This window comes from Canis lupus, chromosome 5 (assembly GCF_011100685.1).
Source record: "Canis lupus familiaris isolate Mischka breed German Shepherd chromosome 5, alternate assembly UU_Cfam_GSD_1.0, whole genome shotgun sequence".
In the NCBI taxonomy this organism is placed as follows: domain Eukaryota; kingdom Metazoa; phylum Chordata; class Mammalia; order Carnivora; family Canidae; genus Canis; species Canis lupus.
Genome location: NC_049226.1, coordinates 78,727,810 through 78,753,449, shown reverse-complemented (window position 1 = coordinate 78,753,449; position 25,640 = coordinate 78,727,810). Strand labels below are relative to the sequence as shown.

Here is a 25,640-nt window from a genome sequence, read left to right as displayed (position 1 = left end):
TCATAAAAGAATGAAAAAGATTCCATCCTCCCAGCTAGTTAGTGCATGAAAGAAAGCCTTATCACCAGTTTATCATAGAAAGAGCCAGCATTTCACTGATAGTATCCTATCATCTCAAACTCTGGAGTGACTTTGGATAGGCAGATTATATTCTTCATTTCTCTCAGAGAATATATAAAGTTTTATCCACTTACAGCTTTTATCTTTCTTCACAAAACCATTTTCCAAACTGCGTTGAAATATAACTTTATGAGGAAAAGAATTCACAATTCCTAACTGAGGAATGATTTTGTGGACAGAAAACTTCAGAATTCTAATTTTTAAAAGGGATTGGAGAAAGAAGTGATGCTATGGAGAGAATATTGATCTAAGAAATAGGAGGCCCAACTTTTAATCCTGATCCTGTTGTTAAGTAGCTGTGTGAACGAATGAATCACTTAACCATCTTTTTAGCTCAGTTACCCCCTCTCTGAACTAAAGGGATTAGATAAAGTGATCTGATCTCTAATGTATAATTCTGTAAGGAAGGGATGGATCTCTTTCTTCAAAATTCCATAGCCTCATTTAATGGGAAAAAAGAAAAATATAAAGTAAGTTGTGTGGGTATGTGGATCTAATAGTATTTAAGATTATATTTATTTATTTGACAGAGTAAGAGAGAGCTCAAAGCAGGGGAGCTACAGGCAGAGGGAGAGGGAGAAGCTGACTCCCCTCAGAGCAGAAAACCTGATGCAGGGCTCAATCTCAGGACCCTGAGATCATCACTTGAGCCAAAGGCAGACACTTAACTGGCTGAGCCACCCAGGTGCCCCTAAATCTAATATCTGCTAATTTGTAACTGTATCCATAAAGTCCTTGTCCAGGAGCTCTGTGTGCTTTGCATCTTTTCCCCTATATTATATAGTGGGGAAAGGATCAAACCAGAAGAATACATTTTGTTCACTGAAGGCTTTTAACAAATACAACAGCTTGGGATGGTGTGACATTGTTGGTTATTGTGTCCTAGTCTAGAAATTCATAGCTAACTTAGGGATTTTATAAAGCATTTGCACTCCCCATTCTTTATCAATCACTGACAGACTCATTGTTTTATAATGTACTTCTCAGCAAGCTGTTTGCGACTCATCGCCTGCCTTGCTTTATAGTCTATAAATATTTAATTCTTTAATAAACTGCTTATATGTAATATAAAATGACTGATGCTGTTCTCTCTTCCCTCTTTTAATAGTGCTACTATTTGCAAAACAATTCTTATTTTTTTTTCTAAATAGCAATATGTTTCATAAATGTTTGACTTTCCTTTTTCTAAGTAGCAATTTATTCTGGGAGGTTGGTAGAATGACAGGCAGAGAAACAGCCCCTTGCCTCCTGGGAGTCCAGTATAACTCTTCCCTTACCCTCACACCTACCAAGCTGCAAATTGATGAGGTAAAGAATATGGGACTTCGGAATTGTAACAGAGAGCAATCACCTGTCTCTCTACAGACCAAGTGTGCAAAATAGCCTTTAAATCTGTAGACTAAATGTATGCTTACAATGAGCAAATACGGTTCCCTCTTTGCTTTGACATCCTTTGTCTAGGGGAATCATAAAAGATAGTCAGGGATAATATACCAACACCTTAGTGTTCTTGTCTTCTTTATAACTGTGTACTTTATTTTTGAATGTTGGCTGATTTGCTTTCTATGCCATGAAATGACTTTTAATATTTAATGACTCGTTTTTTTAAATTGGATAAGTCAGACATTTATTGAGTGCATATTGTGTGCCCTGCACAGCTGTTAGGATGTTTTCAAGTAAGCTACTATTATTCTTCCTTGATATTTCAATATAATTTATGAACCCCTAAAAATTGTGAACTCCTTTGGGGGAGGGCAGAGAGGGTGAATTGGGAATGCCTAAACAAATAATGTTTCATTGGTGCCTACCGGTAATCATATACATGCATTATCCCATGGCATTAACTCAGTTCTACATTTCTTTCACACACTGCCTTCACTTAAGTATGTATATGTGTGTGTGTGTGTGTGTGTGTGTGTGTATTTTTTTCTACTAGAACTTAGTATATTTAATCTGGAAAAGCATGAGACGAATGAGGGTAGAACATTTGCTTACAAGTTAAAAAAAAAATCTGGTTAAATGCTACTTCCACCATGTATTAGCTATTACTTTAGGCTTTTCACCTGATCTTTCATATCTGCAATATGAGTATAATAAAAATATATCGTTTATATGAACACCTATATAATGGACCTTCAAATAATGTTAATTCTCTGTCAAAATGTAAAGAAAACATCAAGACAAAATCAAAACAAGTGTTGATGCAAAGATGGCATTAATTTTATACAAATAGGACATAGAATTTCAGTTGTTTATATAATGATGGGTTTTTTTCAGCAACAAATACTTTAAATTGATGCTCCCTGTTTAATTGACAACACACATTTATGAGAAGACTTATTAGGGTCTCTTACTGTGGAACAGAGCTTTTTTAAACAAAATTTGTGTAGGTCAAGCTTTTATCCTTGTTTCATAATCCATATGATAGATCTAAGTGAGATAATTTGCTTATACAAGTCAGATTATTCCAGCCTCATGTTCCATGCACCCTGCCTCATTTTATATACTCTTCCTTATTTCACAAATATTATTCCATTTTCTTTTTTCATTCATTCAACATTGACATCATCACACATGTGCTTCCATTTTACACTTTCTAAAACAGAATTACCTATGATACTATCAGTATAACTTTCTATCCTATTGAAACATCATAAATTCAAACCTGTGTGGGTGTCATATCAGATTCCCTAATGAGTTCCATTTCCCCTGGTTGTAGTATCTAATTTGCTTCTGAATCCGATTTTACTTCTAACTCTCTTCCTGACTTGATCTATATTTGAGCAATCATTGTCTCATATCTAATTATTTCCTTTGCATATTCAGTTTTATTGGAATGTTATAAAGGTCAGTGAGAAAGAATAGATAATTTGAATAATAATAGTAACTATTATTATCTTTATTATTAATGATTGAGTTCCTACTGTATACTAGGTATTGCTTTAGGATATATAACATTTTTCCCTTAATCTTACTCAAATAAGTTAGAATTTAAAGTTCACAGATGAGAAAAATAGAGCATATGTAAGTTAAGTAACTTGCTCAAGGACGGACACATAGCTAGTAAGTAAATAAAACTAGGATTCTAACATAGGTCTTAATGACTCCAAAGCCTGTGGCTGGCCATATTGCCTTTTGAGAATCTCAGCAAAACAAGTGCTGTTTTCATATTGTAAAATGATAGACATAGTTTCTTTTTTCATTTTAAAAGTGTCATTATTCAAAGAACAAAAATTTAGTGTCAGTTTGTATTCACGTGATACCTTTCTTTTAAAAGAAATAGTGTGTTTGAAAGTTCTTTGTACATTATAAAATCCTAGATAAGTATAAGGTATAATTATAATAGTAGTAATTAATTTGAAGCACCTTTATAAATCCTTATCAATAAGTATGGATTTTTATCCCAAATATAGGTATATTTTACTCTGTATAACAAACCTTTTCCTAAAAAATTATAAATAATTTTTTAAATTCTAAAAATACAATACTATTTTAATGTATAAAAGAACTTAATATTTCTGGGTGAAACCTATATCAAAGTGAAGAATTAGTCTGTAATGTGACTAATTCCTTAATTATATGCTTTTAATCTTACATTTTTTAGTATTAAAAGTTTTTAAATAAGATTATCTTAAATAGTGTTGACAACACCTAGAATCTCTTAAAATAATTGCCAAAAAGACCATGGGAAAGCTACTAACATATTTTTGAGGTCAGAAATCATCATAATTATAGCTACACATTACAGAATTCCTAGCTTTATGTTAATCCATAGCGTAAAGTATTATTTCAACACTTTGATGGCCACTAAAATATCGACAACCAGACATATTTTATTAGGGGAAAAAAAATTAAGTCCCTGTCTATAAATCAGTTCAAATATTTCATGTATGCTGTGAACACATATACAAACAATGCTTAGATTTGAAAGATATTATGAGAAGCCAGATGATTTCTTTATTACCTCTCATACATTTTCAGAAAACACAACAGCTAATTCTATTAAAACAGTATTTTAAATTTTTTTTCTGAAAACCCAATAAAAATTTCAAATCTTTTAACTAATTAATTCTCCATGTAGGACATCCATTACTTCACAAGACTAAATTCTTTATGCTCCATTCATTAATTATTTACTTTAACCTTCTGAAAATACTATTTCTGTTTTCTGCAAAGTTATGAAAGATATATGTTATCTATGTATCTATTTGCGCACATAAAGAGGCACATAAAAGCATGGTGATAATGAGTTGAAAGCCATATTTTTAATCCCTAAATTGGCCAGTTGATTGTAATCTCTCCATGATCACAAACTACATTCCTAACTTTAGACATAGCATTCATTAATGGCTATTATGTCAGTAGGGGACAAAATTTGAGTGGAAACATGGTAGAAAGCATCTGGGTAAGCATAAAAATAGGTATCAGAAGTAAGTATAAAAATAGGTATTGTTGGGATGCCTGGGTGGCTCAGCAGTTGAGCGTCTGCCTTTGGCCCAGGGCATGATCCCAGGATCCAGGATCAAGTCCCACATCAGGCTTCTTGCGGGAGCCTGCTTCTCCCTCAACCTGTGTCTCTGCCTCTCTCTCTCTCTCTCTCTCTCTCTCTGTCTCATGAATAAATAGATAAAATCTTTTTTAAAAATAGGTATCGTTATGGTAGATATTCTACAATTTACTTAGCCAAGTAAAGATTATATATCTAGCAATCTTGATTCAGATCCTGAAAAAAGTACAAGTTCATGATATAATGATCATATAGAGTCAACTATTCAAATGCATGCTCAAAGTTTCATCGTATTACAAGTAGAATTTCTGATAGATTCCTGGTTTACCTTACTGATAATTCACATCCTCAGTAGATGGAAAAAATGATAAGGAGACTGATTATATGAGCCTAATTTTGATCAACAAGTGAGAACTTCTCAGAGAGGTATTAAAAAAAAAAAAAAAAAGAACCGTGGAAGAAAGTAGTCATTTAATCTTAGAGCTTAAAATATCCAGAAATGAGGAATATTGGACATAATCAGATGCCTTACAGCTACCTGTCTAATAAGTTAGACCCTTTAATTAAAATTAAATAAAATTAAATATTTTATTCAGTTTTTCATTTGTACTAGCTAGTGTCTACCCTATTAGACATCACATTTCCATCACTGCAGAAAGTTCTTTTGGACAATGTTATCCTGGACTTCAGAAAGACAGATTTTTAAATATAATATTAAGGGTAAATATAACCTCAGGGACATCATCTCTAAAACGATAACCCAAGAGGGATCCCTGGGTGGCGCAGTGGTTTGGCGCCTGCCTTTGGCCCAGGGCGCGATCCTGGAGACCCGGGATCGAATCCCACATCGGGCTCCCAGTGCATGGAGCCTGCTTCTCCCTCTGCCTGTGTCTCTGCCTCTCTCTCTCTCTCTCTCTCTGTGACTATCATAAATAAAAAACTTAAAAAAAAAAGACGCCTGAACCTGAGCTCCAGGTCCATTAAAAAAAAAAAAAAAAAAAAAAGATAACCCAAGAAAAATAGGAGGACCTTCAAAATAACACTAAAATTGCATCTAACACATATCACATTATATTGTAATTGACTTATTGTATATTACATACCAATCTTTAAGGCACAACTGTGTCTTTCTGTTTCACTGAGTTTGAGACATATTAAGTACATTACTGGGAACTTAGTAACTGATAAATAAAATTAAAATCTGGCAGAGAAAGGGCAAGGAGGATAAGGTGAAGAAGAACAATGCAATTTCTAAGGATCTATTTGATCAATTTTAGATATAAATGAATATAGAAGATATAAAGAAGAACATAGAAGAGAGAATTTTTGAGCTGTTTTTAGGGAAAAGTAAAAGATAGACTTGCTGCAGAATTTTGATGTTCTGTTAAGAAATTACTAAAAGAATAGGAGGGACTGAGGGAGAGAAAGAATGAATTATTCTTCTTTTTTTTTTTCCTCTATCAATAAGAATGAGCTTCAAATAAAAAAAGACAAGAATAAGATTTGTGGGTAAGGGTTTTTAGCCCAAGATTGGGCAGAGATTAAAAGAAAACAACTAACTGTTGGAATTCAAGTGTCCTATCCCAGATATATTACTTTCAAAGGTACTATGATATTTTGCAGTAAGCTTATGAAACTACGTCTGCAGTTGCCTTGAGGAATCACACGTTTTTTAAGAAAATATACAGATTGGGAGATGTGCCAAAAGCCTGAATAAGAGGAAAAAAGTCATTCCCAATGTTTAAAAGTATTACATTTTAATTGTGAAATCAGGTATGTACGTTATTTTTTTTGTAAATTCTTAAAAAAGGGACTTTTGATTACTAGGAATGAACACAAGTTCACAAAGAACAAATATCCTCACTTCCTTTTCTGATGGCATTATTTCAAAAGAATTCTATAATCAGAGTATATCTCAAACTTTCAGTTTTCCTTATTTAAGATAAGATGCTAAGAAGTAGATCAGAAAGCTACTGAAAGCTAAATAGAGTTTTCATCATTCTTACAGTGCTAGGAAGACAAAAATTGGAGTTCAAGAGCTGTCAAGGAAATGGGACCTAGGAGATGAGGTGAACCAGATATAATCTGAGCTTTACAAAGACTACAATCGAGCTTTAAATCAACCTATTCACTTAACTAGATTGAGATGATCTCCCCTTGTTCTGCCATTTTCTTCAGAAGAGGATATCATCACCCAGAGCCTGTAAAATTTTCACACACAATATCTGGCATCAATTTAATACTGTCCAGGAATGTATATCAAGAATTAGAACCAAAAGAAGTGGGAGGAAGAAAGCAGACAATAAAAACAGACTCACAGAAAACCAAATATTGGAGTTATCAGAAATAGCTATTTACCTCCATAATGATAACATTTTAGAGAACAAAAGAACTGCAACTCACAAAAAAGAATCAAACATATTCTAGAACTGAAAAAAAACACAATAACTGAAATTAAGGCACCAATAATTAGATTTAATACCAGATAGGAAACAGATGAAGAGAAGACTGTTGTATGATAGAGCAGTAAAAAAATATTCAAGCCAAAGTGTAAAGAGATTTTTAAAAATGAAAAATAAACAGTATAAGATACATATGAAAGATACTAAAAAAGTCTAATGTGTAATTGGAATCCTACAAAGAAAAGAGAGATTGTAGTAAAAGCAATGTTTACACCGATAAGAACCAACAATTTCCAGAAGGGAGAAAAGATATCAAGCCACAGGTAGTCCAAGCATGATAAATACAAAGAAAAGCACACCAAGGCACACCAATAAAACTGAAAATAAAAGAAGATAAAGAAAGACATATTATTTTATAGATGCAACAATAAGACTGACGGCTGACTTCTCAACAGAAATGATGGAGACCCAAAACCTATGGAATGACATCTTTTAAATGCTGAAAGATCTGCCAATCTAGAATTCTATATTCAATTAAAATATCCTTCAAAACTGAAGATGAATTAACTTTATAGACAAACAAGAATGGAGAGAACTTATGAGCAGCAGACCTGCTCCCCAAAACCAGAGGGAGTTCTTTAGCTAGAAGAAAAGCAGTCCCAGAAGGGAACATGGACAGGTAGGAATGAACAAAGAACAATGCCCAAGGTATATATGTTGGTAAGTCTAAATGAATTTTGACTACACAATAAAAAAATTAAAATATGTGAGATTTAAAATACATGAGCAATTAAAACACATGTTAACATAAACATAAAAGATGAAGAGGGTTAAAAAATGAGACTAATGTATTACTAATTATCTAAAAGACAAACGGAATAAGAAAAAAATATTTTATTAATCCAAAGGAACACAAAAGAGGAGTGAAAGAACATGAGTCAGGTGGAACAAACAGGAAACATAATAAGTTGATATGTATATAATTTAAGGTATATCCATAATTACATTAAATATAAGTGGACTCAATTCTGTTAAAAGACAAAATTGTTAGATTGAATAAAAGATAATAGCATGACACAAAGAGAAGTTGAATCACTATGTTGTACACCTGAAATTAACATTATATGTGAACTAAACTCAAAAAAAAAAATTTAAGAGAATGTAAAAAAAAAAAAAAGATAAAATTCAACTAAAAAAATAAAATCCAAAAATTGAAAGTAACAAGATTTTTAAAATCCAGCTATGCCAAAATATAACTAGAGTAACTATATTAATATTAGACAAAGTAGAGTTTAAGGCAGGAGATATTATTAAAGGATCAGTAGACCATTCTTAATTTGTTTGCAAGTTAATAACATAGTCACAAAATATATGCAGCAAAAATTGACAAAACTAAAAAATACATACACAAATTTGCATCTTAGTATAAGACTTTAGCACTTCTTGTGGTAACCAATAAAACAAATACACCAGCAGACAAAAAAATCAATTAGAATATGGGTGAACTAAACAATTATCCAACATAACTTAGTTATATGTAGAACACTGTATCCAACAATGGCAAGATTCTTTTTTTCAAGTAGATATTTACTAAAATTGACCATAAGACAAGTCTGAAAAGCAAAGATTTAAATCACTCAAAGTAGGCTCTGATGACAGAAATCTGGAAATCAAGAATAAGAAACTGAAAATCAATAATAGTAAGATAACTAAAAATTTTGTGAATGCTCAAAGGTGTGGAACTTAAGCCATACACTTCTGAATAACCTATAGGCCTAAGAGGAAATTATGATGTAAATTGGGAAATATTTTAAACCAAATGATGATGAAAATATGACATATGAAAACCTAGGAATTACATCTCAAGCTATGCATAGAGGGAAAAGTAGAGCCTTTAAACAAATGTTTAAAAAGAAAAATAGGCTGAAAATCAATGATAGGATTACTTTCTCAGGAAATCAGAAATAGAATAGAAAGGAAACCCAAAGAAGGTAGAAGGAAGAAGGTAAGAACAGAAGATACTAGAAATCAACTGTATAATACAGGAAATCAGTAGAATATCTTCTCAAGTACCCATGGAATTTCAAAAAGATAGACCATTTATCAGGCCATAAAAAGTCTTGAGTTGCAGAATACATCCCCTGAATACAGTAGCGTTAAGTTAGAAATCCATAGTAATAAGATGCCTAGAAAATAACCAAATATTTGGAAATAAGCAACATATGTCTAAACATAGGTGTGCAAGATTAGAAATCACAAGAGAAATTGTTTTACATCTCTAATAAACGATAACAAACACACATTCTATGAAAGTATGTGGTTGCAACTAAAGCAATTCTTGGAGACATATAGCTCTACACATCTATATTAGAAAAGTGTAAGATTATCTAAGATTCAACATTGTGAATCTAGAAAAAGAGAAGCAAATTAAACCCAAAATTTAAGAAAGGAAATTATAACATTAAGAGTAAAAATCAAAGAAAAATTAACAGACAGAAGTTGATTCCTTGAAAAGACTAATAAAATTGATTTTTTAAAACTGACCAAAAAAAAAAAAAGGAAAGAAAATAGAAGTCACCAATATCACAAAAAAAAGAGGGACATTACTGAAGTTTTGACAGGAAAGAAGTAGGATAATAACAGGATATTTGAACAACTTTGTTCCAGTCAAGGTAACTAAGATGAGATGGAAAAATTCCTTGAAAAACAGGTTGCAAAAAAATTGACACAAGAAACTGAAAATCTGAAGTTCTAGATCACTTTCTTAAAAATCCAATTTATGATTGGAAAATTGCCCACAATTTGTAGGCCCCATAGCTTCACTGGTATATTCTATCCAACATTTAAGGACAAAAAAATAACAATCTTACACAAACTTTTTCAGCATATAGAGAAGGAGGACACTTTCTGACTCATTTCATAAAGTCAGCAAGACCCTGTTAACAATACCAAACAAAGTCATTTTAAGAAAAGAAAATTAGAGACCAATATTTCTCATGGATAATAGGATGGATTCCAAAATCCTTAACAAAAAATATTAACAGATCAAATATTGCAATCCATTTATACATGATTGATAGATCAGTCAATCATGACCAAGTAGCATTTGTCCCAGGACAGCAAGGTTGGTTTAACATGAAAATCAGTCATTGAATTTCACCATGGCAACAACTTTAAGCTGTCATTTGTTTCAGTAGAGGCAGAAAAGGCATTTGACAAAATTTAACCATTCGTGATTTTTAAAAATTCTTGGCAACTTAGCAACCTCTTCTACTTGATAAAGGTGTTTTTCTTAATGATGAAAGACTGAATTTTTTTCTCCCCTAAGTTCAGAAACAAGGCAATGATGTCCCCTAAGATTGGAAGCAAGGCAAAAATGTTCATTCTCATCACACACCACTTCTATTCAACATGGTACTAGACGTCCTCACCAATAAAATAAGATAATTTAAAGACAAAATTTAATGGACATGATTACTGCAAATGAAGACATTAAGCAGGCTATTCACAGATGAGATTACTGCATTTGTAAAAAATTCTAAATTACCTTTTTTAAAACTACCATTTGTGTACCAAAAAATGGGAGGGAAAATGTATTAATATCATATTAATATTTGTGTATAACATATTATGTCTGGAAGGATAAACAAGAGACCAGCACAGTGATTACCAACTTGGAAGTGAGGTTAAAAACTCATAGCTAGAATGGGGGACTAGAGAGAGACTTTTTGCTTTCTATATTATTTAAATTATTAATATTTAAAAATAATATTTTACCTATTCAAAAATCTTTTTTTTAAAAAAGGTTCTGAAAATTGGCATTGACCTGTCAATGTGGTAAATAATGAGCATCTCTGAGTTACCATAGTTGTCTACACCAACCATGATAGAACTCTCTTATCAGTCTGTAGATTTCATGCAGCACGATCATCATTTCAGAATTACACATATATTTTTAAAGGAAACTTTTCAAGGGTCTTTTATGAACTGTATTCATATAAGCTATAGTTTGACTTGATTATTGATCATTCACATTTTATCCAACATGGAAACCTATTTAATGGTTTCTCATTAAACCTTTCCATGCATCACTATTTAGAAAAGATTGAATGTTATTTCCTTCTCCTTATTTTTCTCAAATACTAAGCAACACACTAAAGTAATAATATAGCAACAATAAAATATAATGTTATTTAGTGTTTACATGCAATACTATACTAAATTCTTTGCATGCATTGTTTCAATATTTAACAGCCATAATTCTGTCAACAAAGATGGAAAAGATAAGAGGTTAAAGGTTTGATTCAGATTCAGATTAAATAGCCATTCTCCAATTAATCATTCATTGTACTCTGTAGTTTGGTACACTTTACCGGTTGAGAATCATGTAGCAGTTGAGAATATGTGTGTGTGTGTGTGTGTGTTATAAGGGAAACTCATAAATGGAAATATTGAAGATTAATGGGTGAAGAACAGCAGAATTTAGATTATGCTTACATGCTCATGTATAAATAGAGTCCAGTTCAAGTAGACATTTGTACAAGAACATAGATCAGAGCAAAACTGTCTTTGTCTTAAGGTAATTTAAACAGTATAAAATTGTTTTACCCTGAATTATTAAAATAATTTAAACTATGTATACCTGACCAAGGAAGTAATGAATTCTCTCTCTCTTTCTTTTTTTTTTTTTCCGACTGCTGCTTCTTGCTTCAGTTTTCTTTGTTAATCTTTTGAGGCTATTCGTATTATTCCAAATATTTTATCAGTTTTGAATCCAACCAATAGACTCATTCACTACTTATTCATCTCTATTCATCATAAACATGCACTAATCCACACTGGTAATTTCAACATTCCGAAAATGTCAGAAAACCACAGTAATCTTTACCCTGAGAATGAAGCGGCAATGACATTATCAGGCCTGCGTAAGCACTCAGTTGATTCCATCTGCTCTTTAGCAATGTATACTAGGATAGCACCAAGAATTCCCTCTGTCACGAATACCTGGACCAGGAGCACTCTACTGCATCCCCAAATTAGGAGTAGCTGTGCTTTTGGCTTCCGAGCTGTAGACAGCTTGGTGGGGGACAGGCACCAAGTTGCCGCTGCTTTCCTCAGCCTCAGACCTAGAAGGGCCTGTCTCGGTGCTCATCTTGTAAACCCTGATAGCTCCCTGCAACAGGAGCCCCCATCTGAGACTAATGAAGGAAAGATGGTTTCTGAAAACCTCCTGCACTACAGAACATTATGCTGTGGCTCTGAACATACTCCTCTTCGTGTATTCTCTCTTCTCCTCTCCCTTCCATATCCATGCCCTTGTTTAGTTCCAGTTTCCATTAGAAATGCTATCTGGGCAGCAAATTTCACAGATTGGATCCATCTCGATGCTGCCATGCAAAGAAAACACATCTGTCTGACTCTTCATTTAAAATAAGGAAAAAAATTGAAATAGCAAAATGCTGTAGTCGCTCTGAGCTATTTCCTAATGAACCAGTTTGTCCCATGAGCTGTACTGAGGAGCTTCTTCTCCTCGGTGAGAACTCTTTATGCATATTAATATTATGCATGTTTTCCATGTGACTCCTTCTGACTTGCCCTCACCCCATCCTTTGAATTCATTTAAATAAAAATAATTTATGTGGACATTCCTTCAGTCAGGATTTTCTCTCCTCTTTTCTTAAAGACATTCATAATATTTCGCTGATGCTTTGCATCCAAACCGAGTCGTTATGCTTTTGCATATCATTAGGGCTTTATAAAGAACAACAGCGACATCTGCATGTGCCGCAGCGCCAAGGAGATAGGAAAAATACCGAAAACAAACTCCGTATTGGCTTGGAGGCTGTCTGGCTCTCTCTCTCCCCAGCAGCCCCTGCCACCACTATGGATAGGAGTAATTGTACAGTGTAATCACATCATGCCTCATCTGAATATTCATAACAGAGACAAAGCTTTGGAGGATAAGGGAGGAGTGGGGATAATTTAAATATAAAACAGCATCTCATTTCCAAATCAAGTTGTGCCAGTTAGACTCTGCACTAGGATTCAATATTAAACCAACATTGTTTTGCAGTTTGGAAATTGGAAGTGAAGAAGATGGAAAAGAGAAGACACTTGATAAAGAAGAGATGACATTATATTCTCATTCTTGACCAAGGAAAAACAAAACAAGACAACAACAACAGTGACAGAATAAAAATACTTAAAGTGATATTTGAAGAGTCACCAACAGTGGCTAACCAGCTGCTGTTGTACCAGGAATGAAATAGCCTATTGAGGGAGCTTTAAAAGCTCCCAATTAATATGTTGTGCATGTATTACATCTACAAAGAACTCACTGTATTCCTCTCTCCCCACAAATCCCCCCAATACACACATATTCCCTAACCACCACCTTTCTTTCCTGTCGGGTGCAGGAGAAAAAGATCAGAGCTACAAAATAATTGACTAATCGCTCCGAAAGTGACAACATCCCCCTTAAAAGAAAGGACAAAAACAAACACATACAAAAAGGTGACTGTTCATTAATGAAGGGATAAATTACCGATGGCTTCTTCATTCTCTTTAGTTCATTACCCCCCAAAAGAAACTATAATCCACGTGTTAATATTTCTTGTCTTCGTTTTCTTTTGTTTTAATATGATGCTCTTTATTTTTTTTTTAACTGTTGGTATTTGTAGAAGCCTCTGCCACTGCATTCCCCAAAGAGCTACTAGTTTCAACCCACTGGAGTTTATATTCCTTTAATTGTCTAGTGCAGGAACATTTCTGCTGTTTTTAAAAATATACCGCTCTGCAGGAATTAGAAGAATCCAAGGTTGTATCCAACTTCAAAGGTTTCCAAGTCATAATGATTTTAGCAAAAGTAGAAGATAGATCATGGAACAAGTCCCTGTTTGAAGATAAGCATCATAGGGACCTTTTTTCTTCCCTCTCTCCCCAACTTTGTACTTCTCCTGGCTCTGAATGCCCCTCGCTAACACAGTTTAATGATATGCAAATGAAATATGCATAAAACCATTCTACTGTATGATGATTAAACACTGGAGACATTAACAGCGGAGGCTTCACTCTTTGTAATAATCCTTCCCGACCATCCACTTTGATTGCGGAGTTATGGAAACCCATAGCAGTTGGCAGAGAGAGTGAAAGAGCAAGAAGGAAGGAAAGGTGCAGGGACACATCACCCATCTCGATGCTTCTCCCACTCCAGGAGAGGTTCCCCCCCTTTGTACTGCGTTCCTATTGCTGTCTTTTGTAATCCATCCATGCAGTCACACCAGAGCGATTAACGGGGAAAAAAAAAAAAAAAACCTCTTTTCTCTTAATGTTTCAAAGCTCATTAGCCAAACGATTATTCCTCATTAACAGCGAAAGCTCATTCATTAAAAGGAAGAATATGCCCAAAAGATGCCAGCGCGGTTAATCCTGAGTCCCGTACTGGGCTGTAAATCCCATACTACTTGTATATTCCATGCGAAAGGGACACGCGCCAATCCACATTTAAAAAAAAAAAAAGAAAGAAAGAAAAAGAAAACAGTTTGTGTGTTTTGTAAAATCCACAAGAGCAGCAATTAATATTCCCATAGAATGACTTTATTATTATTATTATTTTTTTTTTGTCTCTCTCTTTTGTTTCCAGCGCCTGCCCCTGGCTCAGTGCCTGGTGCCAACAGAACACCTTTCAGGATCCACAGCAACGCAGACAACGTAAGTACCAGCCGTTTCCTGAAACCCCTTTTCAGATTTTTTTTTTAAACGACCACCTAAAACATAGAGACAAGCCTCTTCCCCCTTCTTTCCCCTTCTTCTCCCCTGCGTTATGCCACCAGGGTTTCCTAAGTAGCACCTTCCAAATCCCTCTGCCTTCAAGTTTGTGCATGTCTGTGTGGCATCCCTCCTCCTCCTTCACTCCCATAGTGGATCTTGTAAAAGGGCTTCAGATCGGCCCCATTCATCTCCCTGGTGATAGCAGTGAATGTAGATAAATCTCTGACTGCCTGCTTGCTGCTGGAGTATGATTTTTATTTTGTCTTCTGTGTATACCTGGGTCAAAAAGTGGGATTGTATGCACACACATACATGCACATACACACATTTCCCTCTCTCTCCTTCTCTGTCCTCCTCTCCTTTTCCTCACACATGCATACATCCCACAGTATGTGTATATATGCATAAACATACACACCTATATACATACCCATACCTATAACACAAAAATATATACATATCTAAATGTTTAATTTGTCTGAAAATAATGTGTATTTATATACACATACAGCCTTACAAGTGTGTCTATATCCAATCGATAGGTGCCTATCTTTCAATTTATACCCATCTATGTCTCCATTTAAATATTCCCTCTCTTCTCCCAGCAGATGCTGTGTGCAATTGCAATCCAGGATTGTATAAGCAGTATTCTTTCCTTATGATTTCTATTTGTAGATCTTTATGCTCCCTTCTCTGCCTTCTTCCGAGCTGTAGAATTGGCATCTTTCCCTGAGGTTTTCCGAATGGCAAGTGGCACCGGCTGTGGCATGTATTCATGCCGCTTCCTATGGCATTTCTCTTCCGATGTCTGCTTTTTCTCTTTGTTTGTTGTTGACTAGGCTGAATGGTGAGTTGTTTTTTTTTTTTTTTAAGTTAATTATAAACGAAGTTGAATAGCAAACAAACCAACAGCTTGCCCAAAAAGAAAAAAAAAAAAAAAAGAAAAGAAAAAGAAATAGCCCCACACAAGCGCCTTCTGCTGCAACAGATGCCCAGATCACCCCTGGCATGGGCAAATGGGCACCCGATTTTGGTGGTTGTTAATTTTTTCTGTTTGTTGCTGTATTTGTTGTTTGTTTTCCTTGTTTCCTTTTGATTTTTCAAGGAGTCCAAGATCCTGGCCTCTGCTTGGAACGGAACAGTGTCATGGCGGAGACGACGGCCTTTGTCTTGCTGGGTGTGAAAGCATCCGCTGTGCTGGCTCCACTGCGGCAGAATCAAGTTTAAAGGAAGAAAGTGATTAAAGTCAGCTTTGTGCCTCTTTGGTGTGGAAGACCCCCAAACCCCAAGTAGCCGAGTCCCTGGGTCCGAGGAAGGGCTCATAGTTGGAGCAGCCTAGGCTGTAATCCTGGCACTTGCGCCTTCGGTTGCTGCTTTCTGTTCGCTCCTGGGGGTCTGGATAATCTCCCTTGGCTTTACCGCACTGCCTGGCCCGCATACAGGGCCCTCGTAACATATACCCGCTGCTGCTATCGCACGAAACTGTGGCGTTGCCCCTGAATGGATGGCACTGTGCCAACTCTTCTGCCATCCGCCCTTGCAGCTTTTTTCTTTCCTCCCTCCCTCCCCTTCTTCTCCTCCTCCTCCCGTCGACTTGACGTTAATTAACACACGGGTTAATTGATTTTAAAAGCCGAAGAATTACAGTTAACTTTTCCCACAGGGTACAGACGCCAGCCGCTTGGCACACTCTGCCTTTCGCACTGGTGCAGGGGGGCAGGGAAAGCCCGCAGCAAAACTGGCAACTGCTGAGGGAACGTTGCCTGCTTATTGGAGTAGAGCCGATAGAAGTCGACATGGTACTGCCTCATCCTTACAGTATATATAGACATTCTATATTTTGTTAAATAATCAAAGCACACTCTGTCTTTCTTCTCCCTCCATCTTTCAAAACAGGAAAACCCTTCAGAAGTTCTTGGGGGGGTGGGGGGAATCCCTCCCCTAGCCCATTTATCTCATCCTTAATATGCTTTTTTTCCAATAAGAAGAAAATCCTTGAAGCCTCTTTTCACTTACAAGGAGGAAGGCTACCCTTTCCCTAAATATCACCCCTAAAGAAAAAAAATTTTTTAAGGAAAAAGTTCCATAAAGTTTCTTACTCTGTATTTAGTGTTTTAATTTGTTCTCATTCCTCTTGACTCAGATGAGTTATTTATGATGGAAGATTTCACCAGGAAAGTAGGTACATTGTAATTAAGAACAAAATTCATGTGAAAGCTCTTTTTGTTTGTATGTTTGTAGATTTTTGCTTTCTGTCCCCTTCACCCCTTCCCCTGTAGAAAATGAAAGCAGTTGATACTGTAGTTGGGAAGGAGACAGGCGAAGCTGGAAACGATGCTTTCACCTTTTCATGCTTTCATTTTATTTCATTTTGTTTTTTAAAAGCATGCAGCAAGTGAAGCGACAAGAGGAATCCATTATGCAAATCATGTCACTTTGCATAATGTCTCATGACTGGAATATGCAAATGAGCTGTATAATTTATGAGTGCCAGTGTCTGTCTAAAAGTGTTTCACATAATTTACAAAGTGAGTCTGAAAGACATGGGGAAAGCAGCTCTTCCAACCCCACTGCCAAGGAAGCTCTGTATATTTTCCTATAAGTGCTCCCTGGTAATATTGTCAAGTGCTATTTAAAAGAAATTAAGGTTCCAAATATTCATGAAAGACAAAGCTTTTCCTCTCAGTCTCTTCACCCAAATTCTTTGCCTAAAAATTTACAAGAAACTAAAAGACTCTAAAGTATTAATTTTTGTATTCAATTGGAAAAAAAAGTTTGAACCCAACTTGCTATTTGTGTATGGATTTTCCTTTCTAAAGCAAGGTATGTCTTAGAGAAGCAGACACCTTATCTATTTGTCTGGATATTTGAAGACAATAAAATGGGATTTCTCATTTTGGTTGGTTTTGTGTGCCCTGCTATGTGCAACATTTTATACATTATATTTTCTTGGATGTGTAAGATATTTAATATGGAAGTCAGATGCTTTTAAAATTCCTCTGGAGGTATATAATTCTGCTTTCAGAGATGTCTTCAAAAGAGAAATGCCTTTCATTAACTAGGTTTAAGTTCACTAAGTCAGCTTACTTGGCTGATCCTTGTCTTAATTTGGTAACTTTTTTGAGTCAATGATTTTGAGCCCTTTAAGAAACCTTAACATTTTTGATAATCTGCCCTAAACTGCCCTTATATTTTTCATTTCAATCATAGTAAATTCTGTGAGAGAAACATACAGGGTGCCATGAAAATGTAAACCAGGAGTAACTGATCATGTCAGAAAAGGCTTCCTGAAGAAAGTGACTTCAAGGTGAATGCTGAAAATTGAAGAGAAATTAGACAAAAAGAGGGAGAAAATATTTTCCATGTAGAGAAATATATTCAGTAAACTTTAAGACAACAAGAAATTTGGCTGCTTGGAAGAACTAAAAACCTCTGTGGCCAGAGTATAGACAGTGGGTCATTGAATCATACTAGGAGCAGATTAGAAGGTAAGCATATGGAGAAATAACATTCATTATCTGCATTTATTTGCTGGTACATGGTCTCTTCTGTCATTATTAAGTGTATATACATGTACTTTGTTGTGTTCATATTGAAAAGTACTTACTAAAAAAAAAAAAAAAAAAAAAAAAAAAAAAAAAATGAAAAGTACTTACTACCATAACTTTTATAAAATACTTTTTTATTTTTCAGATTCATGTATTGAACCATCAGATTTCTTTTTTTTTTTAATATTTTATTTATTCATGAGAGCCACAGAGAGAGAGAGAGAGAGAGAGAGAGAGGCAGAGACATAGGCAGAGAGAGAAGCAGACTCCACACAGGAAGCCCGATGTGGGACTTGATCCCGGGACTCCGGGATCACACCCTAAGCCAAAGGCAAACACTCAACCACTGAGCCACCTAGGCATCCCAAACCATCAGATTTCTGAATCCAATCTATGTGACCTATTCTTTCTCTTTGTGAAGTTTTATTTTTAAAAAGTTAATGGCCATTCAGGAAAATAAAACTAAGAGGAATGTTCTACCTTCCAAGCGTAAAATACAGATTCTTTTTGAAAATACTTGGAAGATTCACAAAAATAGATTACTTTCTGGCCTTAAAAAAATTAAAGTATTGAGGTGAGACAAAATATATTCTCTGACTACAAACTGAACTAAACATCAATAACAAGAATGTGGGAAGTTAAGCAGTCACAGTGAAATTAGAAAATATTTTGAATTAAATGACAATGAAAATGCACTATGTAAGATAAAGCTAAAGAAGTACCTACAGAGAAATCAGATTTAATGCCTTATTTTAGAAACCAAAAGTTTTGAATCAATAATGTCTTAAGAAAACAAAGTCAAAACAGAAGAAAGTAAGAAAATAATAAAGATAAAAGCATAAACCAATGAAACTGAAAACCGTGGGGAAAATCACTATGCCAAAAAGTTGGTTCTTTGCAAAACATACTAAAATTGATAAACATCTAGGCAGACTGAACAAGAAAAAAAGTGAGAAGACACAAATTATCACAACTAAGAAAGAACAGTACTAAAGATCTGACAGATACTATATGAATAATAAGAGATAAGTAAATAACTTTGTCAATAAAGATGATAACCTAAATGAAATGGAAAAAATCATTGAACAACTACAAAAATTCAGTGAAGATGAAATAACTGGCATAGTTTTATTTTATTTATTTTTATATTTTTTAAGAGTGTATTTATTTATTCATGAGAGACGCAGAGAGACAAAGACATAGGCAGAGGGAGAAGCAGTCTCCCGGAGAGCCTGATGCAAGACTCAATCCCCAGACTCCAGGATCACGAACTGAGCTAAAGGCAGATGCTCAACCACTGAGCCACCCAGGCACCCCAGCCTGCATGGTTTTATGTCTATTAAAGAAGTTGATGTGTAGTTAAAATACCTTCCTTTTCTTTAAAACACTCAGCACAGATGGCATCACTGGCATGTTCGACCAACATTTAAGGAAGAAATCATGCCAGTCCTAAACAATTTCTTTTAGGAAATAGAAAATGAAGGAATACTTTCCCACACATTTTATGAGGTCAGCATTTTGTTGATACCAAAATCAGTGCCATTGTAAGAGCAGAGAACTACAGACCAGTAACTCTTATAAACACAAAAAAATCCATAATAAAATATTAACAAATTGAGTTGAATAATATGTAAACAGAATGATACATCATGACCAAATCAGGTTTATTCCAAGAATAAAAGGTTGGTTCAACATTCTAAAATCAGTATGATTTACCATATCACTATATTTTTTAAATCATCAATTCAATGTATTTGATGAGGAGGGAAAGCCACAGTATTAAAACAGTGTGATAGTGATGGTAGGTTAGACTGAAAGATTAATGGAACAAAATAGAAAGCCCAAAAATAGACAAAAATTTTTGACAAAGGGTCAAAGACAATCCAATGGAAAGAGAATACTCTTTTTAATACATAATGCCAGAAACAAGTAAATAAATACCTTTATCTATATTTTACTATATACAAATACTAATTTTAAACTGCTAATAAAATAAAAATCTAACACTCTACAAGTTCTTGAAGAAAATATAAAATCTTTGTGACCTGAGGCTTAGTAAAAGATTTTATATATGAGGGAAAGAAACCTGAACCATAAATGAAAAAGATAAGTTGGACTTCAGGAAAGTTAACAATTTCTGCTATTTGAATAACATTGTTAAACGAGTGAAACAATAAGCTACAGACTTGAACAAAATATTTAGACCCAGAATAAGGAAAAAATGAATCTAAACCAAACCAAAATGATACAGAAGATAGAATTAGTAGATGAAGACAGCTGTCATAAGTGGATTTCATATATTCACAAAGTTAGAAATCAGGAATATATTAAATAGGCACATTAAAGATAAAAAATACTCTACTTGAACCTATAAAACTAAACTACCTAAAACTACCTAAAACTAAAACTAAAAACTCAACTACCTAAAACTACCTAAACCTAAAACTAAAAACCTAAAACTACCATGTCTGGGATGAAGAATATCATGTCAGGAAGTGATTTACAGATTAGATATTTCAGAAGAAAAGATGAGTCAACTTCAAGACTTATAAAAAGAAACTATCCAAAATGACACATGGAAAGAAAAATAACAAAAAAATAATTACCAAAGCTTCTATGAGTTGTGGGGTAACTTTGTGTGGCCTAATTTTTGTGTAATTTTTGGAATCCTATGAAGGATAAATTCAGGAGTACAAAAAAAAATCCAAGAAATAGTTGAAATTTTTCCAAATTTGGTGAAAATTATAAACCCAACAGGTCCAACTGTCTCAACAAGATCCATGCACAAGAAAGAAAAGAAAAGAAAAGAAAAGAGAAAGAAAAGAAAAGAAAACTACACTAAAGCACATCATACTCAAATTGCTTAAAATCAGTATGAAGTAGAACAATTTAAAAGCATCTAAAGAAAAGAAGACACATTATGTATAGAGAAACAAAGATAAAAATGACAGCAGATTTCTCTTTGGAATCAATGCAAGCCAGAAGACAGTGGAGAAACATCTTTAGAGTATTGAAAGAAAAAATAAAGTTAAACTGAAATTCTATAAACAGAAAAAGTACATTTCAAAGATGAAATACAGACTTTTTCAGATGTACAAAAACTGAAAGAATTTATCATTAGCAGACCTGCACAACAAAAACTGTTAAAGGAAACTTCAGACAAATGGAAAATTATACCACATAATGAAAAGCCTTGAAAATGGCAATTATATTAAATTTTTTAAAAATTATTAAATATGTTTAAAGGTAATTGATTATTTGAAACAAAAATAATAGCAATGTACTGTTTTTATAACACAAAAAGCGAAATCCATGATAAGAGTAGCACAAAAGCTATTGAATAAAATGGAAAAATGAAAGAATTATTATAAAGTTCTTATACTGTATACAAAGTGGTATAATATCATTCGAAGTTAGACTGATAAAGTTGTATACTATAAACTTTCTTAATTTAAAAATAGCTATAGTTAATAAGCAACAAAAGAGAATGGAGTTCTCAAAAAATGCTCGATTCCAAACATATAGCAAGATAATAGACTTAAATGTCATCTTCAGTAATCACATTAAATGTAAATGGCCTAACTACACTAATTAAAGGACAGAGATTGCTAGATTATGTAGAAAACAGCAAGACCCAAATATATGCTACCTACAACAAAACGACTTAAATATAAATATTCAAATGGTTTAGAAGTTAAAGGATGGGAATAGATATACCATATTAACACTAATCAAATGAAAGTTGGAATATATGTATATTAACATAAGGTAGTATATTTCATTGTTTATAGACCCTAGAAAGATGAAGTCAGCCACTACTGTATTCTTTTGCTTTCTTTAGTGACAATTAGACCTTAGCTTCTCTTTCAATCAATGGATTCTGGATCTGAGAACTGTCTCTGGTCTGGAAATTGCAAGGGATTATGACTTTCCATTGAAGTGGCCAACTTTTATCTCTCTGTTCATTCAATCTTGATCTTTTTTTGAATATGTGTTATGAAATACCTCTAGTGTTTTATCTTGCCTCTAGTAATATGTTCTATGAGATATGTCCATAAACCCCTGTGGATCAGGCACCCTCTGGTTGCTATTTGAAACTTGCTTCCAAATCCTTCCAGGGAACATAGTATAAGCTGTATTTTATGTATAATGTCCACTCCAGCATACCCATTTCTCTGAGGTTTTTACTGCTTTCTGAATAGTTTATTACACCATTTATCAAATCTCTAAAATGGGCCATCATTCTTTCACTTTTCCAAGAACCACCCCGTCAGTGTATTAAAAACTGACTCCAAGAATCCTTGTCAGGGCATTAAATCTGAGTCATGGAAAAGATCCCCCATTAAGCAATTTATATTCCAATTCTCTGGTCCAGCACCCTCAAGATTCCAGGCATATTCTGACAGTTCCTACACTGCATATTAGCCAGGTGCATCTACTCTCTTTTGGCAATAAATCTCTCTCCTCCCTCAGCAAGCCCAAGATTTCTCCAGTGGGGCCATTCTGAGATTTGACACTCATTCCTCTGGTGCCCAGGAAGTGAAATGAAGTCAGGTTCTGAAAAATAAAAGCATTATAAAGCACCTGCTTCATTTGAAACCTGTGTGGTCATCAAATAAGATAGAGTCCCTATCCCCTAACAAGTGGAAGTGGTTCTCTTTCTTGGGCCCAAAGATGTTGAAGATAGTCTGAGTGCTCAAAATTCTCAACTGCATCAGTCTTAATATCCCCACATCAGGGCTCAGAGTCCTACCTCTCCAATAGGGCCCTGACATTGGCATAGAAGACTTGACTGGGTGAGAAATCAGCCTTCTCTTTAGCTCTGCAACCCTTATAATTAAGTTGCATTGCTAATCTTAAGTCACGTTTGCCCTTTGATTTGTATTCTTTACTTTAAATTGGTACTTAACTGACCTAAGTCTGTCATTCTTTTTTTTTTTTTTTTTTTTTTTTTTGGTAAATCACTGGTGTTCAGCCATAACCACCCAGTTCCACAGTCCTAGTAATTTCTTCATTGCTCTGAAATGCCAGATAAATTACACAAGCTGGTACACTTCTTTATCACATCTCATTCACCATGGGTAAGAAATCTTAACCTTTGCACTACTACAGCCTGTCAGACTCTATGCTTCTAACTCTCAGTCCTGGTAACAACTATCCTAGATAGAGTTCCCTAAAGGCAGAGCCCTCATGGCATCTGGAATAGCCCAGTAGCCAATAAATATATAAAAGTGTGTTCATTAGTTGTGGAAATCAAACCAATGAGATACCACGTGTGTTTGATAAAAATGTATACTCTGCAGCTGTTAGGTATAGATTTCTAATTGGTTCATTTGATATTTGTTCACATCTATATCTTTTCTGACTTCTTGTTCTGTCAATTACTGAAAAAGTGTTAAAATCTTCAATTATGATTTGGTACTTTTTAATTTTTCTTTATTTCTGTCATTTTTGTTTCATATACTTTTTTACTATTAGATGCTTACATGTTTAAGACTGTGGTACATTCTTAATAAATTAAACATTTTATCATTATGAAATGTTTTTCTTTGTCTCTGGCAGCACTCCTTGTTTTGAAGTTTACTTTGTCTGATATTAATATTAATTGATTAATCATGTTTCCATAATATATCTTGTTTCACTAGAGCATAGTTCTTAGTAATGCATACTTAGGTGGTAAATTTACTAGGAGAAGCTGGTAATTAGATAACCTAAAAATCAAGGCATTAGTTTTGTTTGGGAGAGGTTGAGTGTTAAGCAAGGATGATAATTGGAACATAGCACTTAGGATGTTTTTCTGTCCCTAACAAGACTGTATATTTTTTTCACAATTGAGTAGTGGTAACACAGATACCTGCTTTATATAATTCACTAAGCATATAATTATATATCATACACTGCCATATGTTTTATACTTAACAGTGAAAAAAGTTAGAAGCCAAAAAGAATGTTCATTATGTCATGCATATAAAAAAGTTTACAAACAAATTAGCCACATGCTTTGTTACAAAGGAAATTTCAATAAATGTCAAAAACCTGATATTATTCAGATTGTGTTTTCTCAGCAACACACAATCACATTCAGAATCAACCATAAAAAGTAATTTTTAAGACCCCATGTGAATAGAATGTATAATTCAAGTAATGGATTATAAACCACAGCGTTAAATAAATATCTGTGAAACTACACTGATGTAAAAAAATTGAATAGGGCAAAAGGACAGCTCTTCTTTCTAGCAAAATTCCAATAAATAAATGCAGAAATAATAATGGAGATAGAAAATCACTATTTGGCAAATATTCCAATAAATAAATGCAGAAATAATAATGGAGATAGAAAATCACTATTTGGCAAATATTAGAGAAATAATTATTGCGGTAAATATCTAGATGCTAAAATTGCTGGATAGAAGTATAACAAGAAAGAGACTATTTATCTTTTACTTGCTTCTTTATCCCAACTCAAAGTATCTCCCCTGTAAGATATGAATTAATTACAAAGGGAAAAATATGATTTTACTGTGGAGAATCCTGGCATAAACCACCTTAAGGACTTATTTTTGCTTGGCTGTTAACACCCAAATTATTTTTAGGGGTATATTTCACATTTAACTGTTTTCTTTAGTGTTAAGGATCTTGGAGGACAGACCCATTTAATCTAACAGTACTTATTTGTATTGTTGGAACATGGTTTGGATTAAGAATTAATTTAGCCTTCCAAAATTGCTTTTTTTGTGCTAAACTGTGAATAATGTTATGTGCCCTGCCTGAAACTAAGTAATATTTTATTGTTCTTTTTCATAATACAAATGATGTTTGCCTAAAACAGACCTTAAATCCATTTCCACTTCCAAAGAATTTTGAGAATTATGTTTGGCAGCAAAACTTAAATCAAGGAATAAATTTATACTACTTTTTCTTCTTCGTATAGTAAATCACTTTTAACCTCTTCCTTTAGTGGTTGTGGGATATTGCAGTACAATGCTGAGATCATCTCAGTGTGTTCCCCAAATACCCAGCTTCCTAGCCAGGCACACCGCCTAAGGGTTCAATAAGTAGGTTAATTCTTCCTTCAGGGTTGGCCTGAGGGTTAAAGTTCCTGATGAACTGAGTGGAACCTGCATACCAGAAGAAGGTGAGTAGCTAAAGTATATGCAATGCTGGGGAAGAAAACCACTCATGTACAGCTGAGGTCACAAGATGATCTTTATCCTACTTCATGTAGTTCATCTATTTCTGTTTTATTGTTAATTCTTTGACTTTGGCTTATTTTACAGCCCTATTATAGCCAAG

General features: G+C 34.2%; 1 long non-coding RNA gene across 18 annotated transcripts in view; it reads left to right on the top strand.

The window, feature by feature from the left end:
- The window catches only part of LOC119871961, a 325,713-nt gene that overhangs the window by 219,111 nt on the left and 80,962 nt on the right, over positions 1-25,640 (top strand). For 8 of the 18 annotated variants that reach the window (XR_005360141.1, XR_005360142.1, XR_005360136.1 and 5 more), the window contains 3 exons: positions 14,672-14,739; positions 15,475-15,646; positions 15,905-18,287. This is a non-coding gene — a long non-coding RNA (uncharacterized LOC119871961). Of the gene's footprint in view, positions 1-14,671; positions 14,740-15,474; positions 18,288-25,640 lie in introns of those variants that run through there. The other 10 variants (XR_005360126.1, XR_005360125.1, XR_005360124.1 and 7 more) reach the window with 5 other exon arrangements.